The sequence below is a fragment of the Ostrinia furnacalis genome, unplaced genomic scaffold (assembly GCF_004193835.3).
Source record: "Ostrinia furnacalis isolate ACB-3 unplaced genomic scaffold, ASM419383v2 OfSCF0657, whole genome shotgun sequence".
Lineage (NCBI taxonomy): Eukaryota > Metazoa > Arthropoda > Insecta > Lepidoptera > Crambidae > Ostrinia > Ostrinia furnacalis.
This window is the reverse complement of record NW_021130896.1, coordinates 218,978-226,845: the sequence shown is the minus strand read 5'-3', so window position 1 is coordinate 226,845 and position 7,868 is coordinate 218,978.

Below are 7,868 nucleotides of genomic sequence, written 5' to 3'. Positions count from 1 at the left end.
GATAATCCATTATTCTATTGTCCTACCATTTGTATGGCGTAATTAATGGCCCTTTGATGGTAACCATCGGGTTTGTAGCATCTTAAATGCATGGGATGGAGATAAGACGCGGCCAGATTGGTGGAGTGAATCGGATTAGTTGAAGTAAGTTAGTAGTAAGGACTCAGGTTCGATTATTGGTGGTGGCAGTTTGAAAATTTACTCGCACATACACATAGAAAATGTCTATTATTATCCAAGACTCTGTAATAAAAATAATTTTCATTATTACAGTAAGTAGGTTACTCATAAATTGACCAACACAAATTAGTCTGAATTTTTTGTCGTATCTCCAGTGATTTTTCTCTACGTATAAAAAAAAGCTACTTAACGTAAAAAGCTTACCTACGTTGTATTTCTAAGATACTATGCTATTATTTTTATTTTTTAGTTTTGTTCAAAAGATAATTTTTAACGATTTAATAAAGGTGCAACTCAAATATTTGCAAAAACGATCACTCAACATTATTTATCCTGCATTTTAATCCACGACTTTGTACAGTAAGTAACTACTTTCATAACATTAAAAATGGAACGCAAATGAGCTCTTTCATAAACTACTCCACATAATATTTTAGCTGTAACTTAACGAACATTAATTCGACAGTAAAGAACGCTTAGCAAGTCAATGTGGACGCGCCCTAGTTGCCAATTAATTTAATTGAGCGTTCCTTATAATAGCAATGAGCTAAATGCAGCACTCGGACACCTGTTTAAACTTGAATCGGGATCTACATGACGGGTCTTGTTTCACACATTGCGAGGATATGACAAGGATTAAACATTTTTGAACCTGAATGAATGTTTGTGATAGGTATTATGTAATTTATTTTCAATTTTAACCTATTTAGATATAAACTATACAAACTGTTAGGTTTGTGAGTCAATATTATTATCTTGGTGTGATAATATAATTGAAACAATTTGTTTATATTAAGTACTATGTTATTACATCAATAAAATTCGTTGTTTATTTAAACACTTTTTGAGTTGTACACATTTTGTACAAATAGGTAATTTTAATATAAGTAACCAATTACTTGCTTGACACGATTCCTAGGTTTAAACTAAATTTAAACTTTGGTGCGGAACATAAATTTTAATATTTCATATTTTATAGATTTTTTATAAGTTTTAGTTTACATGTAACATTTGAACTAAACCAAACTTTAGCAATTAGAATTTCTCAATATTTTTAATTCAATAGGTCAGGTGATCCTATTCTAGGACTAAGGGAGGATTAAGTATGACATACGTACAACCTGTACAACTTAACCTATATAAATAAAAATCGCACAATTTGTCGCTACTGCTATGTTTAATAACTAGAAACTAGTTCTTGTACGCTTTCAATTGTCAGCTGAAACTAGACTTGGTATACATCGACGGAAATGAACTACGAATCTATTGTTTTATAAATTTTAAAAGGTAAGTACTAATTCTATTTTTTTTGTATGCAGAACAAGGCAGGTATTTGACCGCTATCGCACCTGATGTTAAGTAATAAAATGCAGTTTAGGATGGTACATAATCTGCCCTGTAAGTGCCTATTCACTCTCTCCTTGAAAAGGCTCGGGTTAAAGAATTCGGGAAAGACAGCAAATTTTTAATCATCACATATTAAAAAGTAATTTATTATTAGGTAATGCTACGAGTATGTACGATAAGTTCAATTCCCAAGTACAACATGTGCATAGTTTAATTACTTACTTTTGATTAAAGTATAGTGACAACATTCATTGTTGGCTTGAATCAAAAAGAAACACAATTTAGTTCTTCGAATATCCTATTGAACCATGTCAAAGGCTTATGGTCTGACACCAGAGTGACATCACTTGTCACAACTCACACGATAGAAAAAGCTCGTAATCGCTAGCGCTGATAAAATGACACTGACGTATCGTCAAATTAAATGACTTGAGGACCCATTAACTCTACCATTAAAAAACCCAGAATAACTAAAAGCTAACCTATGTCTCATACGTCATCGTATCATCATACAATCGACAGCACCTAAAACTACACAAATTCATTGCAAATTAACTCTTATTCCACTAACATAAGATGCCAATATTTCCCTGGTGTTGCCATACCTTTCCCAAAGCATCTCAGTTCTCACGGTGCGTGCCGGACCATTAGACAAGGAATGGGCTTCCTTCCGCCCTACGCCCTTCAAACATTTACCATTTCAGCGGGTAATTTGTAAGTTTTGAACAACAGAAATCAACTTCGATAAGTATTATGGTTATCGTATATTTAAAAGAGCTCACATGTACAAAATCATTAGGAACCAAGTTTCTTCAGTTACTCCGTGACCATGGCGCTTGCAACAGTGCCGAAATATCGGAAACTCAAAATTTAGGGACATGGTAGCAATCTCGTCAGTAATAATAATTTCATTAGGAACCAACTAACCCCAACGAGTGTGAGGAGTGTAGGTAAAATCCTTCCTAGTCCTCTGGTAATTAGAGGATAGTCCTCTTGCAGTAGAAACTAAACTTAATGATGATGAATCGTTTAGAAGCTCGGGAATATCAAAGATGAGTAAAAAGGCAAGGGGCATAGAAAACTATCGTTTTAACTAAAACTCCATTTTGTCCGTTTCTTTTTATTTTATTTTTTGAAAATTAACTTTAACCGAACAAATTAAAACTGTGTTATAATTTGATTACTACTTAGGACTTGAAATAAGGTAACGGTATAAACTAATTGATAATAACGAAATGTAAACGATCTGGCGTTTGTTAGCACATCAGTAAAATAAAGTTATACTAGAGCTAAGTTGCGCCATCTTACTTTAACTTTAACGAACGTCAATAATCTGTCAAACTCCATGCAAAAAGCACCGGTTATCTTTATAGTTACGATTAAAGTTAGGCGGTGAAATTCTGCCTTAAACATTTTTTTCCAGGTCAGATAAAAGTGTCCTATTTTCAAATTTCTTGGAAACTCATATTACATCCAATTTGGAAACCCATAGACAACGTAAATGTGCGTCGTGACTTGTCTCGTTGTGATGCTAATGTTGATATCATAGACAAGCTGCGACATGACGAGAATGCCTATTAGTGATACTAACACGCCTGCTCTGATCGGACCATAAATAATGTGGATGTAGAATGTCCTACAGATTTCATCTTGGGTCAAATGGAAGGCAGATTATGTGCTCGGGGCTCAGCATATGTTTTTATTTATTGTTTGTTATGTTTTTATGTTTTTTGTTATTTAATCTTGCTTTATATACCTTAAATGATAATTATGCTGAATAAAGACATTCTTATTCTTATTTATTCTTAGATAATTCCAGTTTTGACTATTTAGTCCCGTAATCAAAAGAAAAACTAGGACATGATGTAAATAGTATAGGAACCTATAATTAGGTGCAACGAAATTCCTTTAGGTATTTATGTCCTCCATGTAAATATAATTTTATTAAAATAAGTTGTAGTGTTGTTGAAAATTTTATATTATTTACGAGTAGGTATAACGATAACCGGTGGAATTTGACAGATTTTAGACGTTTGTCAAATTTAAAGTAAGATGGTGTAACCCAGCCTAAAATATTCGATTTCAAAAAATCCTTCTTAAAGACAGTTCTTCTTACACACAATTTTGTCTCTATTAAGTATGTCTGTAGTAATTACTTCAATAACGCCATACTGTGATGGAAAATTATAATATTTATGTAGTGTAGCTACTATGTCCTTTTCCAGTGTAACATAAAAGATACTGACACGTCTGCTTTTATCAAACGTAGGACAATTATCACGATTCGTAGACAAACTGGTCCATGACATTCCTGATGCAGCTTAAGGTCAAAGGAATCTAAACTCTATACGGTACAAGATAAGGATATAAAAGCGAAAATTGTTTGGACAGGACGAAAGGACGAAGGAACAGCATGACAACCCCAAATTTAAGGGTTCAGCCCTTGTGGTAGTACTTCATTTGATCATTATTAATAAATAAAAGTTTATTTTTCAAACGTGATTTTGGAATTTTTACAATACCTACCTACCTAATAATTTTTGTACATTACCTTCATTAGTACAAAAACAACGTGCGTACCTATGTAGAATAAAAAAAAACAAACAATAACAAAATCTTCATAGAATTTTTAGTCTCGTGGGACGTAGAATAATTTGTATCTACTGAAAATTGCAAGCAATATTGACGTAAATTAAGAAGTGATTTATTTTGGAGTAACAAAAACTGTAGTCTTTGCATTTACACATGATGGTCATTATACTTTTTCCTACGGTAAATACTGCTACTGTGACAAAACAAAAACTATTCCCAAACGAACTGTCCCCAAGCAAGCTCACACCGTCCCTACAAAAAACCCTACAATGTTTATCCATACATTCCACGTGGGTGCACCACAAAGGGCCATCTTGTGACGTCACACAACTTGGACCATTTAATCCAAACCCATTGTGTTCTCTGACCACCGCACTATCAAAAATATCTGGTTTTGGTTATTGTTTAGTGAATTATTACATAAAGGGTTACTTTCGAGGGAATATATATCAAAATAATCTTTCGCTTTTAAATTGTGTGATTTTGGACACAATAGGGCTCAGCTTTGAGAATGTAAGTTGCGTAAATATTAAATAAGCTATTGTGGAAAGTGTCAACAAACTTTTTTTCTTTATAGGAGTTTATTTGGCTTCGAAATAATATTTTATCAAGTTACTTTTATCAAGTTAGATACGACCAAATAATGTTACATTTACCCTACCTAAATGTTCATAACTTTAAAAATATTGTACTTAGTTATTTTGCATGCTTAGGTAGGTACAACACTTACGTCCGTATTCACAAACATTACTATGAGGTCTCACGGTGCGCGTGGACGCACAGGGTGACACACGAACCAATCATAGAGCTCTGTTCAACGCTGTGCGTTCGATTTGCTGCTTTACTTATGCAAGCATGGTTTGTGAATACGAGCGTCAATTACAATGAGCAAAAAGTTTCTTTGTAATTGTCATTGTATTATTATTAATAATCCATTTCAGTAATAAATTACAAACAATGCAGCAAAATAAACTTTGACACCAAAAGCACAAGCAGCGGTCACTCATTATTTTATTTGAACACGAAAAAACACCCTTTTAAAATAGATTATTTATTTTCGCAGATAGGTCATGTCTTTGAAAGTGACAAATACCCGAATGCAACTAATAATAACCTAAACGTAATAGTAATTATAAGAAAAACTTTGAAATTTAATCAAATTTTAATTTCAATGTTCCTCTGATCTGAGGTGAACATTGAACAAGGGACTGATAGTGGATGATGAAATTGATACTATGAATTACGTTGCTATTTTCATTAGTGTTTTCCTTCCACTTTACATCAATAGATTATCGTTCTTTACTTAAAACAACTCAAAAACTGACTGTACAGACAGTGTGTTTCTTTTACACAAAAGTAAAATAAGTGTGGCACAATATAAGCGGGATAAGGAAGCGATATCTTCCATTTACCCAGCACAAAGCAGTAAAAAATTTACAATTATTTCAATTAAACCTACAATACAGTCAACAAAATGTCATGTTGTTAATATAGAATCTATTACAACCACATAAGGTGCATTGTAAAGCTTGATTCTCGTCTGTATTGGTTTCAATCCCCTCGCCAGTTGCCAATAATAAACAAATTCCATTGTCGCGTCTGTAGCTTACGGTTTAATCTCTGTGTATCCCCTCAGTCGTAAATATCGTGCGATTTGCATAAGAAACGCTGGCAGTCACACACTTCGCTACTGAATAAATTAACCACCGCCTTTGAGTTTTTGTGCGGATCGGGGCGAGCGGGTTTTTTCAGTGCGGTCGTGTTTATAACTAAAATTTGTTTTGTTGCCGCCGCGTAGTGCGTAGGTAGAAAACTTATAGTTGGTGTCTGTTACACATGTTATGATCGTGCGTGATCTATGTACAGTAGCTAGCATAAAATATTAGCTATTTTACACTGTCTATTTTTCATTGTAAAATCTTTCTTATGCTACATAATAACAGTGTTTATCTTTCGACATGATATTCTCCGTACTCAAAAGCNTCACAAGTATAAGCTGTTAAAAATTTTAAGAACCGAACCGAACAAACATACTTTATTAAATTTCCGAATCAGACCTTCGCATGTAATAATAATAAAACAAACAAGCCAGATGAAACAGTTTGCGATAGCAATATCGCTGCATTTCCCATAGCAAACTGAATAAATAATGCCCCCCTCCCCCCCAAGGCACTAAGCATGCTCCATCATGCTAAGTACACGGAAATAAACACGAGTGTATGCAAGAAAACTACAAAGAAACAATACAGTTGCTGGATGAGACAACAACTACCTAAGTCTGTCGCCATAACAACAATGTTAACAGCATTGTTGTGTTCCGGCAGTTGGAGGTAAGATAGCCAGTTCCTCCGTGGTTGAGGATTCCGGGTGAAGCTCGCTTCCACCTTCGGCCTGATCGTCACTTACCATCAGGTGAGATACAGGCCAAGAGCTTCCTCGTTGTGGACAAAATAAAAATAAAATACAATTGAATCTCAAAGATTACACGAAAAATGTGTTTTTTAAGAGTTGTTGCAAAAGAGCAACAACTACAACTAAATAAATAGCTACAGCGTTTAGCTTGTAAGCAATTATAACACGTAATTAATAAGAAGAGTAGTAACATCATGCACATACAAGAGGTACCTATGCACAAACTGCTGGTAAACATTACATACGTCACGTAGAATATGTGTGGAAATCAAATTATGTAAAATGTAAGTACCCCTGATATAAATGTTCCTAATTCATTTGTTTTGGGTTCCTAATTGGTAAACGTTCCAAATGTGGGATTACCGTCATTTTTTCCATGGACACTTTTTTAACTTTTCTATGGACTATCACGATGAAAATTGCATCTTTTAAGCAACTTTGCACTACCGTAGATTTTTAAAACTTACAAGTAAAATATTCATTAAAAGCAAGTCATTGTTAAAAAAAATGTGTCCACTTACCAACACGAAGAATTGGAGTCGAAAACTGCAGATTTGGGATCCCGACCTATAAAAAAAAGTTAAAAAAACTAAAAAAACACGCTTTTAATTACTGCACTAAAGGGCCAAAGAAAGTGCTCAAAAAGACAAATCCAATGAAGCCAAAGTCGATGCGATTCCGCCGTTTCGTTTAGGAGTTCCTATGGATGGCCACCTTATCAGTCCCATCATCAGACCAGTTTGATGGTATCATATTATATTGTCATCTAATCTATACTAATATTATAAATGCGAAAGTTACTCTGTCTGTCTGTCTCGCTTTCACGCCTAAACCACTAAACCGATCTTGATGAAATTTGGCATAAAGATAGTTTGAGTCCCGGGAAAGGAAATAGGACAGTTTTTACCCCGGTTTTTGAAACAGGGACGCGCGCGATAATTTTTCTATGACAGGCAAATTTCCACGCGGACGAAGCCGCGGGCGGAAAGCTTACATAATTGCAAAGTTTCATGATGATATAAGAATTAGAAGTGCGTGTAATTCAGATTCTTAGATTCCATTACATAGTTACATACACTACGACCTTAAAAGCATGTTAAAATATTGTTAAAGATTATCTATAAGACTTTTTGTTAAATCCGTTTGTACAATTATTGTTTGTTATCCCTAATAAAATAAAATATAATAAAATAAAAATAAAATATTGTTCACATCCAGTGCTTATAAGCCCGTGACCCCACGGCCGGGCCCGAACGCTATATGATGAAATCTACTCTTTTACTTTTTTTATCTAAATTAAAAATCTAAGGCAACTCCACGTATTGGGAGGTCTAAGG